At 37.1% G+C, this 25,815-nt stretch overlaps 1 protein-coding gene and 1 long non-coding RNA gene across 11 annotated transcripts in view; both read right to left on the reverse strand.

Moving 5' to 3' along the window:
• The window catches only part of LOC110829632 (EGFR adapter protein), a 743,671-nt gene that overhangs the window by 345,631 nt on the left and 372,225 nt on the right, over positions 1-25,815 (reverse strand). The gene's annotated exons all lie outside the window — the stretch shown is intronic.
• LOC147872138 (uncharacterized) lies at positions 1,521-24,581 on the reverse strand. Its single transcript, XR_015537756.1, has 2 exons — positions 24,465-24,581; positions 1,521-2,131 (listed from the first exon to the last, which is right to left on the reverse strand). It is a non-coding gene; the product is annotated as an uncharacterized LOC147872138 (long non-coding RNA).

Consider the following 25,815-nt stretch of genomic DNA (forward strand, 5'->3'; position numbering starts at 1 on the left):
TATCAAGTATATTAAATTGCTTGGTTGTATCGAAAATAAATAACGTTGAATCAAAATACGGAAATGAAACTCAATGTTATTACGGAATTCTCACCGTTAAAACATCAGAGGAGCTTTTCAATAGCTTTCAACAGCTCGTATAAAGCGTGGCCGATCGACAAACCTGCATGTAATGCCAGTCGATCTCCTTGTATTATTTCATACAACGGTTGCCGTTTTACTTCATTTACTCGACAAAACTTTGCAAGAGTAACGGAACGTCGGGAGGCCTGTATCTGCACGAAACAGCACTGAAACACGTGGATACACGCCTGTGATAGAAGAGGAACTCTAGTCCTGTGATTACAGTGTTCTAAAACGTACGCGTCTTAAACCCTATAGCAGCTATGACAAATCTATTCTTAATATAACAGCAACTATCTGTCACTCTTGACAGGTTAACCGCGGCGTTCGTGAAATGATGACAAAATTGAAATGAAGTTCTAACAGTGGTGACTTTGGTAGCAAGAAGTTCAAACGAGGCTATGGTGACGCCTATGGTGGGGTCTGGAGTCACGCGACCAGCTCTGTGTCGGTGTTCAGTTGCGGGTGAAGACGTCTTCACATTTAACTTACTTTATAAGATTTTTTCAACCCTCTGCGTCCAGACACACATTGTCACACATTTCTTTTAATTATAACTAATCTATGCTTACATGACCAGAATATCAGAAAAAACTGTTGCCTTCTCAAGATCTTGAAGTAGAACATAACGGAATATGCGACGGTTTAAATTTTCCTTTTTAAACTGCAGAGGAGCGTTCCCCATGGGGCCATTAAGAGCAGTACTTTACGTCGAGTTAGTTCCGAGGTTCTACATAAAAGCAGTCACCGCTTTACGAGCATCGTATCACAAACTTTCGCTCACCAGAGAAGATAGTATCATCACAGACACATGACAGCGACAGCTTACCTACATTTCCATATACATTATCAACTGCTGGGTTTATTTGGATTCTATTAAGAAAACGGATAACTGTGTCATAAATTTTACAAATATGTAGACTAACCACAACTTAGTAATATCGCCCAACCCTAATCTGTAATCAAATTTCATTTTACATTTTCACTGCAACTGACCAACTGTAAGTTTTGTCCATATAGTTTATTTTTAAGGAACTTGCACTAAATATGTTTATCTGCTGTTGTGTTACTAAAGTAAATTCAGCCGTAATTTAAATCTTTTATACGTTACATAATTCTGTCTGTAGTGCAGCTACTAACAGTGTCACAGTTAAATCTTAATGACCTATTTAATTAAAGTTGAGTGACTACTCAAATAAATTAGCTGGTTACATAGAATAACAAGTAAAGAGCAGCTACAATTGTGCTTCTTTAACTCCAGGAATATGAAACATACCATTTTATACGGTGGTATAAAACATCTCCTTACAGTCTAGATCAGGGGTGGGGAACCTGCGGCCTTAAGGCCACATGCGGCCTTCTAAGTCCTCAAGTGCGGCCTTTTGACTGAATCCAAATTTTACAGAACAAATCCTTTTATTTTTATTAATACATACTGCAATCAAATATTCAAATGCTTTCCAACAAAAAGCAGGCACAACATAGTCATTAAAAGATTAGTTAACTTTAAAATTAACAAATAGTTTCCATTTTTTTAAATTATTAAGTACATAGTAGTTAGATTTTTACAAAATAATGTACATTTTTAAGTATATCTAATTGAAGTTTCTTGAATGCGGCCTTATTTGATTACAGCTAAATTAATGCGGCCTTCCAACATGAAAAGATTCCCCATTCCTGGTATAGATTCTAGAGTGCGGATATGCTGAAGTTGTAACTGGTCTTTACAAAGTTTCTTCTGGTGAGTGCAAATGTGTCTTCCTCAAGCTAGCTGTCATGAGAAGTTCAATCATTAAGCCAACTTTGTCTAACCATCGTTCCAAATTTAGAAAGCAAAATTTTCATTCATGGTTAAATTATCTATACGATGGGAGTAAAGAATAAATAAAGACTTCTGTCTTCTTGGTCGTTGCGCCGTGTAGTCTGGTAGAAGTTTACCGACGTTTCGGAAAACCAACAACCCAGAAGACAGTCATCTTCAAACTCACTGCCGTGAAAACCTCAAATCCTACAAGAATAAATAAACATTTTCAGAAACATATAACTTAAATACTTTTACAGATACTGTTTCTCGAAAGGAGGAGAGCCAAATATGTTTCTACATAGTCAGACGAAACCATTAATACGCAAAACATAAATTAGCATTATGGGTAAATTTATTAACACTCATTTTCGGCAGAGAACTGAACTTATCACAAGTATTAACAGTTGTTTTAGACAACAGAGCTGATATCTCTGCTCTGTACAGCGCAAATGTGTCAAATATTATTTTATGCGAAAACTGGGTTCTAGTAACTACTTAGACTGTGATATTTCGTAAATGTTTGCCATAAAATTGATCAGTAAACAATCTGTACAAGACAGAGCACTGAATGGATGGATGGATGGATGTACTGACTGATTCAGCATTAAAATTCCTAAAATTACGTGCTGTTAACAAAGAGAGAAAATAAATATGAATGAGATCGACGTTATCGGAAAGCTATACGTAGTAAAGTTCAGAATGCAAATTTGGATTTATATACTAGTAAATTAAGCAAATGACAGAGTAATGAGACTGCAAAGGGCATGTATACTCAAACTTCATCATAATAGTAAATCTACACTGTGGCAAAATTCGTGGTCTGTGGGGTCCCTCAACGGGAAATTAAATACAAGGCTTGACCGCTAATTATTTACTCATTAACTTTACGTTTGTGTCTCACAATAGTGTGATTCGGTTTTTATTTTAAACAGCCATGTTCTTTCCATAATTTTGAACAACATGAAATCTTTATGCATGGAAAAAAACTGCTAATAAAGACATGACAAGAAAAATAAAACAGAACTGACAATAAACATAAAGAATGAAAAAATAGCATATAATTTTAATTTTAATATTTGGGAATCAGCAGAAAATAAGAATGCTCCACGTTCCTTTCAATAAAGATATACAGATTAAAAGAAGAAAAATTAAAATGAGATTATGAAATCTAAGTTAAAACATTTAACCAGTCTCGAGTAAGAGGAACGAAATTTTTCAGTCATCCTCGATCAGTCGACATCTATTAAATTTGTGAGACCAAACTAGACTGGAGATAAGTTCGTTTCCAATTACAATATCATTGAATTTCTTTAAGTTTGTACAATACCTCCTCCCCTTTCTATTCAGACCAATAATTTTCTGGTTTAAGAAGTTTAGTTGGATCGTGAAAAGGGTTCTCTTGAATATAGACCTCATTCTTTTTCTTAGTGTTCCCCCTCGACCCTCACTACTCATTCTTTCTTCCTTTCGAGCGAGTTTTAATAAGCTTTAGAGAAATGAATGATGACACGAAAATGAAGTTACAAGCCAGCGAAAGCGCATTACGCTTTTAACACCACTTGACCCTGTGACCTCGGTTGACCTCGACATTACACCAACACTTTTAAAAGTCCCATAACCAAATTAACAGCAAATGTTAATCAATCACCCAACCGTAAAGTAAATAATATCCCAAACTCGACATTTCTTATTAACGGGGTAAAAATTAAAATTAATGTCGCTCAGCTGTTCAGCTTAAGGTGGCGACTGACTTGTAACATTTGCCTGTAATGTAACGTGTTACAAATCGAGCATTACACAAGTGAAGACAGCGAACGGAGCCGCTCGATGCGAGCTGCTCACGCTCGCGGGCGCTCCATCGTGTTGTCGGTTTTTTCGCGAATCCCTTTGAGTGTTACATTACAAGTCAGTCAGTCAGTCGAAAGGCGTCGTAACGAGCATTCACGAGTTCTTTAGATAAGAGTAGCGTATTAAATGAAACAAAGATAACACAACCTCCACGTCCGACATATTGAATGACATGAATGGAGCAAACATGAGCACAGTCGAGCCGAGCGTTCAAAACGAGCATTCGATGCGCCTCACCAGTTGTGGTGTAATGTAACATGCTCGCCGCGAATGTTACATTACGAGTAAATGTTACAAGTCAGTCGCCACCTTTAAACAAATATGCTTGCTTGTAGGTAACAACGCCCGAAATTAATTAAATTGAAAACGGCGTTAGTGCCGACATCAGCAACCACAGATCCTTAGACACACAACGCTACCCCTGATGTCCGGGATATAGAAGTTGTCAAGGACTTCGTCCTGCCGATGTACCTGTCCGTTCTTATCGACACCACGTGCCGATCATCCTTTCAAAACGTAAATGACCGCCCCGACTTCACTGCCTTGAAGACAGACTCCCGGGGAATCCCGTGGTAAACGACGAGAAGGAAATGGACAATAGCATCGCGAACCTGACCAGCCCCATCCAAGAGGCAACAGTGGAATCTGCTCCTTGTCCAGCTACGCGGACGACACGGCTCTCATAGCCACGCCCCGTAGTCCATTGCTACTAGTCGATTATCTGGAGGCAATCTCAGTAGACTGGAGCTCTGGCTACGACTTGAGGATTGCTATCAATATCAAGAACACGAGCACCACCGTGTTCTTCGTTGAGGCAACGAGACCCATTCAAACGCCCAGGACACTGCTATTTCTCGTAGAGACGATACAAGCAAATTTATGAGGTTTTGTTGATTACATTTTTCGCCAACCACATCACAGCCCTGACTGAGAATGTCTTGACTGAGTTCACCCACGGACAACCGACGGGAGAGGGCTGATGTTTAGCAGACCAGCCAAGTCTGTCCCTGTAAAGGCGGCCAAGTAGGCGTTAACGAGTGGTCTAACTGCTTGGCTACTCTGACTGAGGTTTAGAGTGCTTTTACTCAGTTGTAATTTAAATTCCAGGGGTTAATTCAAATGGGGCAATCGTGGGAATTTTAAAACCCTCACTGATAATCTTGACATATTATTATTATTATTATTTAGTGTTTAGTGTTTAGTGCACGTTAACTGTTTGTCTAGTTACCGTCACTGAGAAAAAACTATCCGAAAGTAAACACGAACCTAAACCTAAAACTTAAGCGAACCAGAAGAGTGTCTTATTAAAAAATTCTGTTTGATCCTAGAAGTTGAAGCGAAATCGACTGTACGGACGACTAAAATTACGATTAATAGACGGATATTGTGATGAAGAAATATAATAACAAATATCTTCGGTATTTATTATTGTTTATTAAATATGCTGCGTACTGTGAGTCTTAGAAATTATCTGAGAAGAAGCACCAATCAGAAAGAAAGAAAAAATTGCATAATTTTCACCGCTTAGTAAAGGACCTACATAGGATATAATCCTGACTTTGATTTCAGTTATAAATACACGGATAAAATGAACGACTGTGCTGGTCTTTTGCTGATAGAAACCTGTCTGAAACAGAAATATATTCAGATCCCTCTGAATTCGGTTAGTCTGTGGGCCTACGCGGGTTTCATTGCGATATTTTAGGTTCTCGGGGCGGTGAAGATGTCGATGTGTTACTGCAAGTCAGTGTGAGAAAATGATGTCTAAACAACCCAAGGGTCCCATGCAGCATAGGTCGGAGCGAACAGCCTCAGCGGCTACTGTTGTCACAGAATTACCCTCTTCCCGTCCTTGAAAAAATCTACGGCATGAGAACTGATCTCCATTCTCCCGGAGGCCAAACAATGGCCCAAGATATTCTTCTATGTCGACGTTTCATATCGAAGATCGGTCCTTACTCCTAAGCCGATTTCCATTTCTTGATGTTTTCCACTACGGTCTAATTAAATTTACTTTACTTATCGGCCGGAGATGTAATAGATAGTAAGCCCTACTCTAATTAATTTTCCTCTGGAGGTTTCCATTTTATAATTACCATGGCTATAATTTCATCCCTTCTCTTTTAGGGATTTCAATAACTCCTGCCTTCTACAGAATCTAAAATATAATTAACAAAATATAATTTCGTCTTGCAAATTTTCTCCCAGAAGAATAGTCATCATTTCCAAAATCACGTCCCTTTTTTCAATAATTATCCCACTTCCGTTGCTTTTATCCCACCCAATTTTCTTTGTGAGAACATTTCATTATATCACAAGAATTATTTATCTATTTTATTTCTTGCACTGTTATTGTATTCCACAATTTCTCCGTTTTTCAACCGCGGATCGCTTAACAATATTTCCTTAATAATTTAGTGTCGAAGAAGACTTTAAGAATATAAAGATCAAATCGTTATTTTGGAGCCTAAAATCATGTCATTCTGAGTGATCTGAAGACAAACATTCATTAAAGTCGCGAAGATACACTTCAATAATCTGCGAGGAAACAACTGGTACAGAAGAATAAAGAGAAAAATAGAATGACGAATCAGGAATGCGCAGAACGAAAAAGAGGGAGACAGTGGGGAGGAGACAAAGTGGGAGAGCAGATATGACAGTATGGCACATTGCTATTCCATTTCCTCGGTCCCAAAACAGCCCCGAGGCTGCACGGTCAGTGTATCAGAAACATAAGGCTGAAGGAAAAATAGGGAAAAATTGATAGCAATGTCATTTTACTACACTTTCCAATAGGGAATAAATCGCCAAGATACACAGGAAACACATAACACAGTAACAAATCCACTTTAAACGGAACGATTAACTCCCTTATGGTACGTCGCAACGCAACATGGACTACATGAAAGCACTTTTAAAATGTCCGTGCAGAAGCTGTAAACGGAGAGAACTAAGTATTTGTGTTTCGACACCATACTGCGTCAGAAAACAATTGCAAAACGATGCCTTATCAACTAATTCCATACAGCAGAGTCCTTGGGAATTTAATAACAAAATTAGTCAATACATTTCTTGCTGTTTCTGGGGCCTTTAAGTCCATCAATGTAGTGTTCGCCAAATTCGTCTCACATTTCATATTCTGTTATTAACTATGGAGCACGATGTATCAGAATCTTCTTAGGAAGCTTATATCTCTCCGGTAGTGAAATTTCCCCGATTTGAATATAATTAGATTGTTTATTACCGTATTCACAACAACAAAAAACTTCTAAAACTATGAGAGATGGTGAACGAATCAAATCCCGGATTTCTTAAATCTCGTGTATACATTTTCTAACCTACATTATGAGCCACACTAACTATATTTTGTTATACAATTCTTGAAGAATGGATATTTGACCGCGTACTGTTTATATTCACGACGCTTGTGGTCACTGAAGTATGAAACAGTTAATTCGACTGGTGTCCCTTCTGTCGCCTCCCCCACACCATTTTTGAGTTTCGTGACTTTTCAGAACTGACGTGGAATCAAGACAAATGATTACCAGAGCGAAGTTGAGGGAGGAGATTTATGAGTTTCGAGGAAGGAAAAAATAATAAATGAAAAATATATGAAAAAAGAGGCGTCTGAAACTGTACTGATGGGATCGTGGACGTGGCATCAGTCCCGATACACCCCACCCCTTTTAACTACGTACTGATCCTTCGAGATGATGTGGTAAGGGTGGGGTCAGTCATAAATGAACCTAAGCTGGGCAAACATCTCACGTACTATTCGCTCTAAAAACATAAATCCACGTTTCAGTTTATCATAGCTCACAGGTTTCTCAACATGTGTGCGTATACCTTCCACACATGAACAAGTTCCGAGTTTCGAAACCCCACGTTGAATAGCGTGTTTTTTTCGTTATTATGTTGACCCTTCGTGGCAATGTTTGAGCGATACTTTGATACCACGGCACCAACATTTCATAATTTGTACTTACAGTATTTATATTTATGTAAAGAAGCATTATAACAAGTAAAAATAAATAAAATGTTCTGAAAATACTAGGAAACGAAACCTTAAGATACATAATAAAACATCTACAGTTGTCCAACGAAAGAAACACGCCTGTCAAAATTTATTTTAAATACACGATAGAAATTTACAACTGATAAGATTTATAATTTTTACTTTTCACCAAATATTACGACAATGAAATAAAGAATGATGCAATGGGCAATGCATTGAGAACGAATTAATATATGAGAGATACATATAAAAATTTTGAACGGAAGAGACAGCTTTGGGGACCTGGGAGCAGACAAGAGAATAATATTAAAAAGAATCTAATAGAACTAGGTTATAAGGATGTAAACTGGATTCATCTGCCCAGACGCAGATGAACCCCTACCCAGATACAGAACATGGTAATGAATCTTTCGGAATCGGGGAATTTCATTATCGATATGAATCCAGCTTCCCAAGAAGAATTCTGCTCCATGGAATTAAGTAATAAGAATCCAAGATAAGAGCAGGGGTGAACTGACAGTTGGTATGGAATTTAGTACTCAGAAAGCGCCACAGATTTTTATCAATTAAATTCCGTCATAATTCGAAGACGGTATCGACATGGACAGCCTGGACAAAAAAGGAAGAATGGTTTCATAACGAGGGGCAACTGCGTGGGATCGTATTGACATAAGAAGAAGCCATAATGTAATATTACAATCATGCACTGAGATAACGAACACTTTCAAGAATAGACGGAATAATAATGACATTAGAAGACGTCTCGTGGGTTGTTGCACCGTGCAGTCTGGTAAAAGTTAAAAAAAGTTTCAGATGTTCTTGCTGCCTCCATCATCAGGATGGTAAGTCACAGGCCTCTGAAAGTTCGTTAAACGTCCACCAGACTACTCGGCGCAACAACCAGAAGAAATGAAATTTCAGCAGACTGGATAAACACAATATTTATATTTTTAAAATGTTCACCATGATTTTCGTAATCTTTCAGAGCAGATACTGTGATAAATTTTAGTAGCGTCTGCAATTTTTTTAAGGAACCAAATCTGCGGTACAGGTGACGCTGTGGTATTAATTTCACATTGTTTCCAGGAGGTTCGAAACAAAGCTCTTACCCACAAGGTTAGTACACAGAATCCAAACGTAATTAAGTGCGGATATTTTATGATATCAAAAACACACACCGAAATCCGATCCTTTGGAAGAGGGGTGTACAAGATAATGTTGAACACGGATACTGAATAACAAGCAGGAAGTTGGATTAAAGGAAAATTTGTATGAACACCAAAGTGAAACACAGCGGAAGTAAGTATTGTTATATTCTCACTACATTACCGTACAACGTAATTTCAAGGCCAGTCCCTCTGCCAGATGTGTTTCTGCTGCCAATGCAGTCTGTAGGAGCATCGACATCTTTAACAAAGATCGTGTTTTGCTTACTGATGTCAATCAGCTTTTTAAACAATAATCATTGTTCTTTTTTATTGCTTATTTAGTATAATATTTTATTTTGTATGTTATCTATGTTTTGTTTAAAACTGAACTGATTTTAATTTAATTATATTTTACTTAGGCATATTGTTTAGCTCATTTACTTGTTAATTATTTGTAATAAATTAATGAATTGAATTATTATCATTAATAATATTGTACAGTTATATATTTAGTTATTCGTTTGTTTGTTTTTGTATTGTAATATTTACTTTTATTATTTATCGGTATTGTTGTTAGTGCTTGGCTGTTATTGCCCTTTTTGGCTGTTGTCAAGCTCTTAAATAAATGAATTGAATTCAATAATAAGAAAAATATAATAAAGTTTGAATCATTTCAAAATGAAAATAGTAGGCTGTCATTACTTCGTCTTTTAGAAAACTTAAATAAACTCGCATTCACGAAGTGGTTTCAACCCATTTCTGTGACAATTTCTTTTGTATCTTTAATAATTGTTTTATATTCTGAATTAATTTTCGTCGACTATTGAACAGACGAAATAATTATTCGCCACAAAATTAATACTTTAGATATTTAATTTTTTTACATAAATACATAACAATAAATGTCTTCTGGGATGTTGCTCACAGCCCTGAAGATGGAGGTAGTAAGCACCTTTGAATCGTCAGCATACTTCTAATAGACTTCACGGCTCAACATCCCAGAAGATAGCCATCTTCACTCACAGCCGCGAGAACTTGAAATCTCAACTAATAAATAAATTAACGCATAACTGTAAGTTTTGTCCGTCCTCAATATTTTCTCCGAAACAACTGATCGAATTGCGATTACACCTATTACAGAGAGATCTAAATTGAACGTTGCAGAGTAAATGTAATATCGGCTGCTTTATATGAAGTTTGTAGAAATTTAATCGATATTCTCATAAATAGCTTGTCGTATAAATAATTAGCATATAAAAATAAATATAGTTCTCATTTCGACTCATTCCTTTAAACTGAAGTATTTTTGCTGCGGTGAATATTTAAAGAAATACAATGAATAGTTATGAATAAAATCAGTGTCAATGTTTATGTGCATATATATCAAACAGTACAGTTGCAAATAGCACAAAGTTGAAACCACCTCTCTCACTAAGCAGCACGCTACAAAACGCATAGGGGCGTGGACCTTAAACTTAATGCACTTTAGACTTCAGCACTGAGTGCACACGAGTGTTCGCTTTTGTACCCACAGAAAGTGAGAAAGAGTCCCCCGATATTCATTAAATACGAGGGCGAAGAGCGAAGGAATCCTATCCCAAAACTTAGTCGACTCTTTGTCTGTGCGCTGTCTGAGCTTAAGAAAGAATTTGTTTAAGATACGTGTTATAATAATAATAATTCCAAGGCCTAAGAAACGTTCTTTGCATCATCGAAACTCAGAGCCTGAAATAGTAACTTAATTACGTAAGCAATCAGGCGGGGACATGCTGCACACCCAGCCAATCTGATGATTTATTAATCTATTATTTGCGTCGACTGAATGGGCAGTGGCCTATTACTTAAGCTTACAGCTGACCATTTGAGAATTATTTTACGTGCTATTACAACCCCCCTGTTTCTACATACAATCAACTACATCAGCCATCAGAAAATTTTATTATAAGCTAGTAAATTGTTAAATATTCAAGGTTCAATCAACCAGAAAAAGATTAATTCAAATAATACCACATATTCTATCAGGCATAATCTATATTTCCTGAAAAATATCAATCACTTTAGTTATCAGAAAATGGGTTTCTCACATAAGCAATCAGTCACGAAGCCAGTCACTTAGCAATCGGCCGAACAGCTCTGAAATTAGAACCAGTCATTTCACAGAACACAAGTCGACGTCAAACACGAGCTTATTATGAAATGACACTGTTCAATCACACGTGCACTAAATCATTCAGTAAACTATGCAGTAAGCTGAAATATAATCAACCGGGCAGCCAGCAAGCAATTGACAAGAGATTTGAGGTATTCAGTCAAACATGGAAGCGTTCAATGAACTATCCAGCTAACAAATCAGCCATCCAGTGATCAGGCAGCCACCAATAGCCAGCGAGACAGTCAAGACAGGCAAGCAGACATGTACGAAGTTTCCCCCAATAACTCCACTCAGCACACAGTGAGAGGCAGCCCAGTATATTAAGTTCTTAGCGTACACAACCCATATCCACATCCCTCCAGCGAGTGCAATAAAATGGCACTAAGCAAACAAAGTCCCTCCACACACACACTGCACACTCATACCAACCTACTCTCATTTGAAACTTTAATCTCGAAATTGCTTCAAGGTGCAAAGCCAGAATGCCATCCAAGCGTCTCATGTTCCCTAACTTTCTTCGATGTATCACGTCTACCAACGTTAGCAGTGATATTTGCCAGTACCTAAATAAAAATGTGCATGTAGCTAACAGAATTATAAGAGCGTACATTCATACCACCATCATCAATTTTTACGATTAGGCCTTGTGACATGTTCCATTTCCAAATTACATCTGATATTATGAATCCGCTAGGCATTTGGCAGGGCTCTTGGACAAGTGATCAGACTGTCACAGAACAGGAAAACACACAAAAAAACAGAGTACAAATATCCGTAAATTGAGTGGAGTTCGTAAACGATTGAAGTATCCAAGAGACCGAGACCCACAGCCTTTATATCATGGGGCCGCTGAGACCAGCACATACCACAAGAATGAAATTTTGCCACAATACGTCGCCCGCAAGACATTTATAAGGGCCAGAAGGAAACTGTTATCGCTGCAGTATTAAAATCTTTAGTTGAACACCACTCTCATTATATTATTATTATTATTATTATTATTATTATTATTTAGTGTTCTGTCTGACGACAGGTCCATTGTTCTGCCCAAAAAGAGTTCGCCAGTGTTCCCTATTCACAGCTTCTCGTTTTAACTCCTGAAACTTCATCTTCTTTCCTTGTTTGAGATCGTCACTCTCATTATACCCGGAGATAAATGATTAGTACAGGATGAAGGTCATAAGGATGGATTCAAATAGCCTTGATGTAACTACTGTGGAAGAAAAAATGAATAATACAGAGAAAATAAAACAACAGTTCTCTCGCTCTCTCTCTCCCTCTCTACGTAGCCTACCAAGTGATCGTACATATCCTCCATATTGAATTAAAAATGTATTTCTTTATTTGTAAGATTATGTTAGAAATATGTGCTACGCATCCGGGAAATGAATATAATATTTATATTCATAAAATTTGTTTTAAGATGATCTTAGTTTATTATAGAAATCCTATCTCACTAGCATTACTTATATAATGTTGAAAGCGAGATAAATAAAATTGAGAAACCATATCTTGAGGGACTGTAGTATCTTACCATTTATTTGAAGATCTTACTATGCATATGAAGGAATTATGTGACTTTTCTGTTAAACAAATCTAAATAAATTACTTTACAAGCTAACGGAAATTTAATCTATGGTTCCCAGATAGTACCTAACCTTTCCTGCCACCTGAAGATGGACACAGGGCAGTCTCCGAAACATCTAACGTCGTGTCCGCACATTGGGCAAAGTAAACTAATCTGAACTTCAAGCTAACAAACATATTCAGGTATCTTCCATGACAGACCGTAAGTAAGAGTGAAAGAATTCACAGTATTGTCTGTATAACTTGTGTAAATGATGTATCGTTTCGCAAATGAAATCTGGGCGTCGATATTTCACCACTTATTTTAAAAACTGCAGTACTCTCGACTTTAAAACGGAAATTAATCACAGTTCCTGTCACGGCATTTGACTGGTTCTGTATATGTGGAAATTATTTCTGCTAAGATTATAATTCTACAATACGAAATCATTTTGGGATATTACGTCAACTAAAATTTAAATAATCCTTGTATATAAATTGTTTTAATAAGCAGAGTCCTGAATACCTATGTTTGTGAGTTAATTTGTTTTCTTTCCAAAAATTAAACAAACCGAAACTCCTAAATAAATAATCAGAAAGAAAACATGGTTATTACATAAATTATGATAGCAAAGTGGGAAGGTAACCATTAATCCTCGCCAATTTCCACCCAAAACACAGCCATCTACTGTATACGGTACAGCGTCTCTGCTACCAACCTCACTTCCATACGTTATCAAAGGAGGAATTGTGTTGGTAGTCCTGTGTAATAGTTTCAACTACAACATACAGACCTAATCTAAATTCAAATAAAAAAAGTATTTAGCTATCTGCTGTAGCTAAAACACACAATCACTTTTACTATTATGTCTTGATTCCACTGTGATTTGTTTACATAGAATGCTTTGTAGTTGATAAACCACTCCACTGAATAAAACTGCGTTACTCCCTCGGAATTATCCGAAATATGTACGGCATGTCCCAGTATTCAGGCATGCGTGTACGAATATGTGCAACGTTTGTTTGCGTTCACTTTTGAATTACTTCCCTATTTCACGTATGAAATGACTGTAACTATGGTTGTTTCAATCAGTCTACTCTCTGTATATACGGTTATGCAAACCGATTAGCTATTCTGCACACTAGAAACAATACGCTTGTTCTACCACCTAATTACATGAAGCTGTTCATGTCAATTCGAGTAATTAATCGCGTGTCAAATGATCCATATGCTTTGTGTGTGTACATTTGTGATATGTGACTCGAGGTTTGATCATTTTACCCCATTTTATGCAAATTTATGTATAGGCTAAATTCGCAGAGGGCTAACGGTATGGTATCAGTAACTCAATACCGTATTAATTAAGTTCAGAACTTCCAGCGTGTGGTTGTGATATCCTGTTTGGGTGTATTGGTTTTTAATCTACAGCAGGAACTTGTGTCTGCACTACGATATTAATTGACTGCTCGGTATATGTCAGTTTTTACAAAGCCAGGCGAAGGGTACCTCGATAAAAATAATGAAGACTAATGGAGAGATAATTACATTTCGTAATTCTACCGTCAGATGTAGCCGCTCGCAATACATAGTACACAAATTCATGATGAAGAATGTTCCAGATATAGCCGACTATGCATTGAATAACATCACCAATAGGAGGTCACATGGACAATATCTGGACCTAAGAAGACGAAAGAGGTGACTGAAGACAACTACAAATTGGGCTTCATAATTTGAGCTCTTCACGAGATATTATTAGGGTGATGAGAACAAGGTTAACATAAATGAAACATGTAGCACGTATGGGAGAGATGAGAGAAACACGTTTGAGTACACTTGGAAGACAAAAGGGTAAATGGAAGACAATATTAAATGGATCTTACAGGCATCGGGCGTGAGGGTGTGGACAGGTTTCATCTGGCTAACAATACCGACCAGTGGCGGGCTCTTATAAACACGCTAATATACTTATAATGATGAATTCTTGACTAGATAAACGATTATAGCTTCTCTAAAAGGACGCTACTTTATATAGATGATTGTAAGTACACAGTGTTAATTTTAGCGACGTGCTCCATCTTAAATCAGGTTATCTTGCACTTAATATGGTAATTTATTCAAAGTGGTAAAGTATCCGCTTTGTTTCATTGGTTAATTACAAGAACGACAATTAAATTGAATGAAGTATTAAAATACAGAGCATAGGACTAGGCTGAATGCAGACGCGGAAAGCACATGATTCACGGACATAAAGCAATTATTACAAATCACTTGTCGATTGGTTATGGCGCAAAGACAGATTTCCGAAACTATTTTCAGTGGCACATCTTAATTTGATAAACACACGTGATGGTATACCATAAAATTAGCCTCACGCAAACGGATACGAAATTAAACATAGGTAAATTGCCATATGTAATATATACATATACAACTAAATCGATGTCCTATAATAGTGGAGGTACATAGAAACAAAGTACACGTTCAATAACACTGTCCTTAATGAACTAGAGTTGTGTCGGTGCTGTGTGTGTAATATGAATTATAATTGCGGAAGATGAGATATTACCTGTTTCTTACTATAACGAGTGAATATAATTTTTTTTAAAAACGTCGTGGCATACTGGCAAGCTTGTGGCGGCACATAAGGTTTCTGAACACTCAGCCAAGATGTTCGTTTATTGTCTGATGGACAAACAAAGCGGTCGTAACAATTACTTAGCAGCGCCAAAGTATTTGTCGCCAAGGCGAAAATCATACTTACGTATAATAATTAAAATAATTCGCTTCTGTTAAAAATGTGGCAGTACTGTCCGCTTCTGTCCTTTCTGACAACGGTACGAAAAATCGTTAGACCCACAAAATAACAGACCATCAAATAAATTAAACGCACGCGGCAGGATTTAACTTTACGGGCTAATCGGTTTTCCATTTAATCTGGATATATGTTCACACGTTCTATTTTATTGTACACGTTATGTCGAGTGGGCTGGAGGGGATATTGTGTTTGTGTGTTCGTTCTGTGACGTATTGACCCAGTAAGCGGGGACGAATCAAACAGAGCTGAGTTCCCTTGACTGACACGAGGCAGCAGTGGTACCTTGTATCGCTCATTTAACTTCAAAGTTTAGACAGCGAAAAGTGAGAAAATAATGAATGGTAAAAGAGTAAGGGTACTAATCCAGAAGTTTATTATTCATCTGTGGTTTACTTAACAACGCTGCCAATAACTCAGATTATAGACAGTCGAATTATATAATAATCTGAAAATAATTAATTGGAAAAGAAGTGAAAGTAAGCGGTCGTGAGCTATTTTAAGGTGTTATCGAGGTATTTTCCTGCAGTAACTGAGAAAAAACGTCTGGATCACATGAAGATGGAACCTCTCTAATACGAAGCAAGATTCCTAACCACTAGTTACGATGTTCGTTAGCATCTGCCCATAGAAACTTAAACAACATTGAAAATCTCTGACAATATAGCCGTTGAAGCTAAAGATATTCAAACTGTTTGCTTTCTCGACGCAATCTAGAGCAATTATCCTAGCCAAGCTGTATATTTCACCTATTGTTGGTCTGCGTATATCTAATCATGCTCTTTGAACTTAGGTTATGCAACGCCCAGCAACAACAACTTATGAATTCTGAATTTAAAGACGGAGCACATGATCATGGGTTATTTTAACGAGGACTACTACAAAAACATTTTGGAACTTAAACTGATTAATTCATACTCATAATAGGGTCCAATGTCGGCAAAATCTTGTTCTGAATAATATAATAAACCTCTGAATTCCATATGTGGAATGGAATTTCTGAATCAATTAAGCGATTATCAGCTTCTCACGTGGGCTTATGCTTCACGGAGTCTGTTATCTGAGTGCATTTATGGGTAGGGAAGGCACACCAAGCTTAGATATGAATGTGTACGGCCCAAATTCAAACTCGAAACTTACCGAATACGATGTGTAAAGATAATATTTTTCGACTACACGTTTTTTATTCAAACGACACGCGTTCAAATCTCACGCTTTTCGTATGAAAGCTTCGGTGTACAGTTATACCTGTTAACGGTTTTTTAATTTCAAACAACCTTCAGTTTACTATTAACTTCATTTCCATAATCGCTGATAATGAATATGCACTAAAGAAACGGTATAAGAAAGGTCAAAGGCGCGCTTAATTTAATCACAGACAATCTGTGTTCTTTAAGTACTTGAAGTGCACACTTAATAACTAAGTGAACGGGAGACTGCAGAAGGCTGGACACTTAATGCACTTCACCATTTTACTAGCGACTTTCTCTAAATCATCAAGTGCCATGAATATTTTTCGTAAGACATAAAACGTAAAAAAATTATTTTTACAATAGTAAATGATGGCGAGAATCGAATGTATGAACGAAGTGCACATGTTAAGTTGTATCAATGTAACGAATAACTGATGTGAATGGAGAAGCGTATCCCACAAAAATTCGTAAATGTACGTGGGTGACTCCAGTTGCAATATAAGCCTACACAAAAACAGTATTATATATAGGCCTAACGCTTACTCAGGACATTAAAATTTCTCATAAATACTTACCGAGATACATAGCCAGATATATTATTACTCCATTTCGTAATTCGTGCCTTTAAAGCAATTAAATATACACGTAACAATATTCAGGTAACAAGAATCACTTAGGGAGTTTCATAAAAATGCCTAAGGGCTTAAAAATATAAATCATGTACGCAGATTATAAATTAGTTTGCACCCGAAAAGGTAACACTTAAACAAAAATTGAATTGAGTCATACTTACACATGGTAATATTGGTATAATAGACTTGTTGCTTATAAATTTAAATAAAGGTTTGACTAAACTCCTGAGTGATATTTAATATGAAGTAAAGGAAAATGAGACAATCATAAGTCATGCTGGCTTAGTACGAGTATCAAATGGACAAAATGATATACAGAACAGTTCATTTGGATCTGTAGGAAGAAAAAGTCCCTTAAAATAACACAGATCAAATCAGATTGAAAAAAAAGAAACTCAACAGAACTTGTCGGAGCTCCACCATACGGAGTTCGAATGAAAACCGCCGATTTCTGTGAGGCTGCTGCAGATGAAGAAGCCAATTTCTAATATTCGAATATATATTTTCAAAAACACATCTGAAAAAGTCTGTAATAACCTGAATGGAATTCTGGGATTTTAATAAATTAAAGAATTCTGATTCCAACGTCCATTTTGATGTGTGTAATGGTTACCGCTGTGTATAAAATAACCACAAATTAATATCGTACTTCCTGAAGCCGAGGATTCTATATAAACTCTAAATGTCTATAGACTACTGTATTAGATTCCTGCGATGATACTTTTTATAACAAAAGCATATATTTTCGTACAGTGTATACGACTGTAATATAAAAATGTGTACAAGTAACCGTGATGTAAGTTTTTAGAGCTCACCGAAGATGATACATCCAAACTAGAGACCTGGCTTTCTTTATGGTATTCGCGTTAAAAATCCACCTCTTCCAACATTTTTATCATAAATGCATTATCACAAAAATTAGCACTTGTGTGACGTATTATGACTAAAGAGCTTTACAATTTGAGGGCCAGATATTGGTGAACTGATAGGAGAAACATATAATTTCAGAACATAGAAATGTAGTCAAAAAGTTCAAGTTTTATGTCCATCGGATTTTTATGGTTCAATGTGACTTCAGACGTCTCATCCTAAGTCAATATCTTGCCACACGCGGTGTAGCATCTTCGGTGTCACTTCAGAAACTGCGGCGGTAATTCGAGTTCGGAGTTCGGCCACATTTGCAGGTAAGGGTGGCACGTACACTCGATCTTTAACAAATCCCCACAAGAAAAAATCTAAAGGTGTTAGATTCGTGGGACGAGGTGGCCATGATATTGATGCGGACCGACCGATCCACCGACCTGGGAAAAGGTTGTTGAGTTACTCGCGCACTTCTCCGAGGTAATGAGGGGGTACACCGTCTTGCTGCAACTGAATGCGTCCTTCCTGGTCATCTTCGCCAAGTTGAGGAATGAGGAACTGTTGGAGCATGTCCAGATACACAATGTCGGTAATGGTCTTCTCCATGAAAAAGAAGGGGCCGTACACTTTATCTTTGCTGAGGGCGCAAAACACATTAACTTTTGTACTGTCGCGAACATGTTCTAGGAAGGCGCGTGGATTTTCACTACCCCAAATCCTGCAGTTGTGGGTGTTGACCTTACCAGTGACATGGAACGTGCTTTCGTCACTGAAAATTACTGAAACCAGAAATCCTTCGTCGTCTTCAACCCGCCGTAACATTTCCGTACAAAATTCCTTACGAGCCAGTTTATCACCATCTGAAATGGCTTGCACCATGGATAATCTGTACGCTCTTAAGTGTAAACGTCTTCGTAACACTTGCCACACAGTCACATGTGGAATCACACTTTCCCGAGATGCACGTCTCGTTCACTTGCGTGGACTTCGAGCGAAGCTCTCCCTAATCTGTTCCACGGTGTCTTCAGAAACACGGTTTTCGGTACTACAGTTTATATGTATGAAACTTGATGTGTTTGGCTAAATTTTTGAATTTAAAAATATTGCGCACGTCCTTGTTTAACAATATGTAGCTCAGAACTTTGTATTAATGAGTTTCGTATGATTCTCAGTGTAAACATCGACTGTCTCCTTACACAGCAGTAACCAACTGATCTTAGTAATTGTGAAGTATGGCGTTTTCTTTGCGGTACGGATTGAATTCCTAAATATTATTTAAATGACCTACAGATCGCGTATAAATAAAGCAGTGAGCAAAGCCACCTACAGACCCAGCCACCTCCACCCTATCCTGAACAAACCCTCCTCCAACAACATTAGCCTTGAATTTATAATCTATAAACCATCATACGACCAATAGCAATACAGGCAGCCCCTACGTCGAAACATGCGGCCAAAACGCATCTCAATAAATTGGCCGTTTTTCGGAATAAGGTAATGAGAATTGTTAAGAAGATTCGAAGGTTAATTTCAATCGAAATTTTACAACTGAGCAATCTGGCTTGGAAACCACAAAAAGCCATATCAGGACACTAGTACATAAATTAAATTTTAAAAGTCAGTTCAGTGATAATCCTCAAATTAGGCAACTTGGCCAGTATGACCCCAATTTTTCCCTGTTAGTGGACTGATCTGCTATTACGGAGAGGTGTTAACATGTGCCATACATTCACAAACAACCAAATAAATCAACGTTCTGTTCAGATAAATGCTCTTCATTTTAGCAGCCTTTTCATCGGGGGTGGTCCAGAGGATCCAGTCCATAGGCAGAATTTAAGGCTCTCCCTGCTCTGTATTAAGACCGAGAAGCCACACGACTGAGAAGACAGCTGAATAAGATTATCGAAACAGACACGGACCTTCTACACATTATTATTGCATCCAACGTAATGAAACTTACCTATAAAGCCTACGGCACTATCAAATTAGGGAAATCTAGGAGGATATTATATTCTTTTGTGTTGTCGGACTGCTGGCTAGTAGTCAGTATGAATCCGCAATTCCTGCGACCGGCCATCTCAGCACAAGTTTTCTTGGTTTTCCTCTATCTCTAAGTAAATGCTGAGATGGCCCCCAAGATCCAAGCTGCTACTGCTTGCTTCTCATGGAGCCTTCCCAATTTAATTTTATCAAAATTTACGTCCTTACAGTGGAGGTCACTAAATTAATTACTTAAATTTCCAAATTACAGCTTCAGCATTCACTAACAAGCAAATTAAAGTTACAAATTTATTCCTCGTACGTTATCATATCAACACACCGAAGAAAGTGTTTAAACAAAACAGTATTTAGTGTGACACAGGTTATACTTTGTACTGACTTATGAATAGGCGTTTTTGAGGAATGTTTTGATTTTCAATACAGACGTCACGTACTGTGCAGGTTGCAGTTGGTGGGAAGCAATTACAATTTCAGATGATTTTTATCAATTTAATCCCCGATGCCAAGTATCATGGAAATGCGATAGGCACTTTCAAAGGCGAATCACGCAAACAAGCAGACAGGCACATACACGCTCCTCCCACTGAGTTCGTTTTATGTACGTCTAAAAGAACGCATAAACATGATACATAATAATTAAATTAAATTTACTGTTGCGAATGAAACAGACCACAGACTACAGAATGTAGGGCCGTAAGGGACACTCAGACCCTCGACAGCGGCAACTTTTATTTCCGCCATATAACAGTGTCACGTCTAATTTTTGGCCGCATTTATCCCATCAACGACTAGCTTCTTTAAACAACCAAGGGCGAGCAATTATCGGATAATGTAGAGACATGTAAAGCACATTTAAGATGTTAATTTAAAACAGAGTTATTGTTTATCTGATGTAACGAAACGATGATAGTCTTCTGGGTTGTTGCGCCGTGTAGTCTGGTAGAAGTTTGCCGAAGTTTCACATGTGTCCGGTGTCTCCATCATCAGGGCGTTGAATGAGGCAGCATAAGGTGCAGCATTACCCTAATGACGGAGGTAGCAAGCACATCTAAGACGTCAGTAAATATCTACCAGTCTACTCAGCGCAACAACCAATACGTTGAACATGAAAACTCATTTTAATGTAACTCAGTTTGAATAACGTCAGAAGCATGGTTGTTTGTATAAAAATAGGCATTACGATATTACCTAATATCTAGAATTTTAAGTTATTCTTTAACATGTTTCTTCCGACTGGCACTGTATATTAAAATGGACAAACTTTCATACTCCGGTTCAATGATTTCGGCCGAGTGTTTTTAAAGAACTGGGGGATCTGGAAACTGATTATTACCCATAATGCTAGAGGCACACGATATATAATTCCAGGATTTAACGTAGACAACGTCACACTAAACTGAGTCTTCAATGAAACTATCCACACAAAAGTATGTTAATTATTTATTAGACTATAGTCTACCCACCACTAGCAACATGTGTAGTCCACATGTTCATAAATGTTTATACATTATTCAGTAATATTATTTATGAAATTTGTATTCGTCCACAAAGAATGAAAATGCATGTGCAATTACAAAATTGTTGCAATACCTGTTTAATTACCAACTTTGCAGAGTAAGTAAATGAAATGAAACATTTAACTACTAAAAAAAATTCCAACAGATTATGTAACTCAATAAGGCTTAATAATTCTGTACCGAAATAATTAAATTTAAGCTAAGGGCAAACAGGTTAATTAACTAATACCCGACCTGCCATCATATTCTGTCCATAACACGTGCCAACAGGGCACCAGCTAACCGCGAGCGATGCTGGCAGTGTTCCACTTTGCACCCTCCATGCTTTAATAACGAAGCTGCAGGCATAGGCCGTGGTAACATCGAGGAATCTTACTCACATCCAGCAGAAATCGAGCAGGACAGTCTAGAGGTAAAGTTCTTTATTTGAACACGGCTAGATTGCAGGACACTCTTACTGAGACTTGTCATGGTTTTCTTCAGTTCAAAGTAAATTCCACAATAATGGACTGAAATACACAGTGCCTTCTGCTACCTAAATATACTTATCCTACATGGTCATCTTCCTAGCTCAATCGATGTCATAAAAAGATAAGCAGTTGTAACTATCGTTAAATAGGGTCACGAATGGTCAAATACATCTATCTAGTAAAGTGTGATGTGTCTAGTGTCTCCGCCATGCGTTCCTACCACCATGACACAGTATATAACAGTTTTACAGCTTTATGAAATACTAAACGAATAAAGCACATTTTCAGAACTGTTACAACAAGCCCATGTCTTGTCTGTACCTGTCTCTCTGTACCCTGACATTAACGCGCCAATTTTCATAGAACTCAAAATAAAAAAATCATTGTACCGAAAGCCACCCATTCTGATATTTAACTTCGTCCTCAAAAGTGTCGATGCGGTACTGTGGGGTATGTGTGGTGGGAACAGAGAGAGATTACAAACCATTTTATAAGCAAATCTTGTATGGCTTTATGAATTCGATGTAATACATTTTTGTTTATATTTACCTCATTTCAAATGTTAATGGTCATTAAAAACAAAATTCAAACTAAGAATAATACTAAAAGCTGTAACTTAACGTGTTCTACGTTTTCGTATGTTGCCCAACTGTACGGAGCAAAGGCGTTACTGGGAAGATAAATAATTGTTCATCTAATGAAACTACCCGTCTTTTATTAAATCCGATCGTTTGTCACATAATTTGCAAGATCCCGTCACTGAATCCCTACATGAATCTAGTCCACTTCCCCACATATTATAAAAGATAAATTTTCATATTTTCTACCGACTCAAGCTTAGGTCTCCCAAGTAGTACAAGTTTCCGGTCAGAATTTGTATCCATGCGTCCTACATACACTGGCCATCTCGTTATCTTTCATTCATGTTACAAAGATGAAACACACATCTACACTATTAACACAGAACACTACTTCCATTATAAAATGTGACGAAATATAATAATAATAATAGACTATTTATGTGTATCCAATATTGTAAGATGTAACGCTTTACACGGTACACTGGATGATTGATTAAAGTGCCTGAAATAAGCACAAAAATGTACCCCAACAACGTGGTTTATGAATCAATGTCAGAGTTGATGGAGAATGCGTATAAAGAATCAAGTTTTTCAATTATGAAGTTTGATTGATTCTATGTACTTAGGTTCAAAACATTTCCTACGAAGTTTGTGGAGGCGATGATGGATTATTCGATTAGTTGATTATTTATCGATGTTATTTCAACTTTATGGTGCGGTGGAATCTGGTTATAAAGGGTGAATTGGAAGTGACATGTCTGTTTATTACAACGTTCCGATATACGCAAGAAACGAAAATCACCGAAAGATCACTTTACTTTGACTTAAGCTCCCACAAAATCCAGACCAGTGACGTATCTAGTAGCATATCTTGTATCATAGTGTTATTATGATTGTATGTTGTCAGCTGAAAGTGAAATAATTCCTGGTGCAAAACAAATTTATGCAGTTGTCACGAACAGACTCAATAAGATGCCGGAAAGTTCAGTGATGGTTGATCATTTCGAATACAACAAAAAGTTGTAAGACTTGAGGTTCTCACAGCGGTGAGTATGAAGATTTCCGTCTTCTGGGTTGTTACGCTGTGTAGTCTGGTCGATGTTTACCAACGTTTCAGAGGTCATACTGCCTCCGTCATCGCCCTGATGACGGGGGCAGTATGACCTCTGAAACGTTGGTAAACATCGACCGGACTACACAGCGCAACAACCCAGAAGACGGAAATCTTCACAACAAAAAGTTGTTCCCTAATATTGTGGACTTCAGTTAATTTGGCAGCTGTGATACGTAGCAGTGAGTTTGGTTTGGTTCATGCAAAGGAATAGCAAGGCAGGTAGTCACAGATTAAATAATATTCTGATTGTCGCCTTCGTTTCATTTTTACATGTACACAGTGCTTATATGTGGTTATAATGGAGAAATGCTGTTCTGGACAGCAGTGTTGGCCAGAGCATGCGCAGGACAAATCATAATAACCTGCCTCCCTCCACGAAATATGACGCGGACAACATAGTGCAGAAATTGTAATAAATGATCTTGGTTAAAACAATTACTTTGTCATATTTTATATTCAAAAAATTTGAATTTTAATGAAATTCAATGAAGACTTTTTAAAAGAATACAGACAACAGCAAAACACATTGTATACGGATTAATAAATTTCAAATTGCATTCGTTTGTGCTACATTTAGTATGTAAGATTTATCTCTAAACTCCGTTGAGTCTAGAACACCTTACCTCTGTACGAAGTTTGTAATAAAATCAGCTGAAGGAGGAAGGAGCTTCATCTATTCTGATTCCTTCCCCTCCGGACGTGTATTTTGTAGTATGATGAACAAAATTTGCACATTATCTGTAAAAAGTAACATTTTACAACATATCGTAGTTTGAAAATCTGCAGGTCGAAGTTGAATTCTGCTTCCAGTCCAAAAACGCATTAAGCTGTATTAACACAACGCAAAAACTGTAATGTTGGTGTAAGCCACAATGAAAGTAGAACTAGGCCTATAATAAATTCAGGAAATACACGATGGTTGGACACATTTATATTTAGTATTTTTTAAAGAAACAATATCTTAGAGTATAAACAACCAAGAAATACAGCGGTGCTTTATATGGTTGTATATCTTGATTTCTTATTTTGAAGGAAAAAGTTCAGATCAAAATAATGACAAATAGAATATTTGAACCCAACTTAGCTGACGTAATTTCAAAATTGTGAAATGTGCACGACATGAACCTTCACAAATTACGTTTCATTTATTGTTGAATATTCGAAGAAATAGCCCATTAGTACCAAAATGGGACAACTACGAAATTTACTTAATTTATTTTACAAACAGATATATGGTAGAATTGTGGTGATTATATAAACTAACTGACGAAATAGATATTTATACAAACGCAGTTAAAAGTTTATGCATTCAAGTGGAATCTTAGAGATCCTAACTTAGTTCTGTGGGCGTCAAATAACGTTTGGTATTCTTACAACATGCAGGCGAGTAAGCGATAAAATATGACGCTACCATAACAAATGAAAGTGGGTGGAGCAGTGGACATCAGGTTTAAACCTTGCAGTAGACCAAACCCAGTGAACAACAGACACATCCGGGCGTATCAACACAAACACACACTTCAGGCAAGCAGTGGTCTCACAAGTACTAAACAACTTGGTTCCCTTCGGGGCGCGTCTGAAACTAACTCAATTCTAACAACAGTGTTAAGTTTTACATTTTTTAATTAGAGATATCAGATCCGTCACTGACCGTGGTGTTCATTTCTTGCACATAAAACTAATATTTGATAGATATATTCAACAGAACAAATATTAACCTTCATACAATTGTAACTTCTGATGCTGACGAAGTAAATAAATGTAGGAGACAATGCACTGCCTACGAATACATACACGTATTTTTATAAGAAATTTGAAGCTTTTTTATCCTTCGTAAAAGGTTAGAAGGAATAAGAGTCTAGAACTACAATGAACAGATACAGAAAGAAATGGTAGATATATTTTCTAGATTAAATTATAAAACAAATTATTCTTAACCAAATGCAAATTTACAATGATCGTCATACAAACGTA

Source organism: Zootermopsis nevadensis, unplaced genomic scaffold (genome assembly GCF_977971745.1).
Source record: "Zootermopsis nevadensis isolate Lab colony 2312 unplaced genomic scaffold, Znev_1.0 Znev_ptg000030l, whole genome shotgun sequence".
Taxonomy (NCBI): Eukaryota; Metazoa; Arthropoda; class Insecta; order Blattodea; family Termopsidae; genus Zootermopsis; species Zootermopsis nevadensis.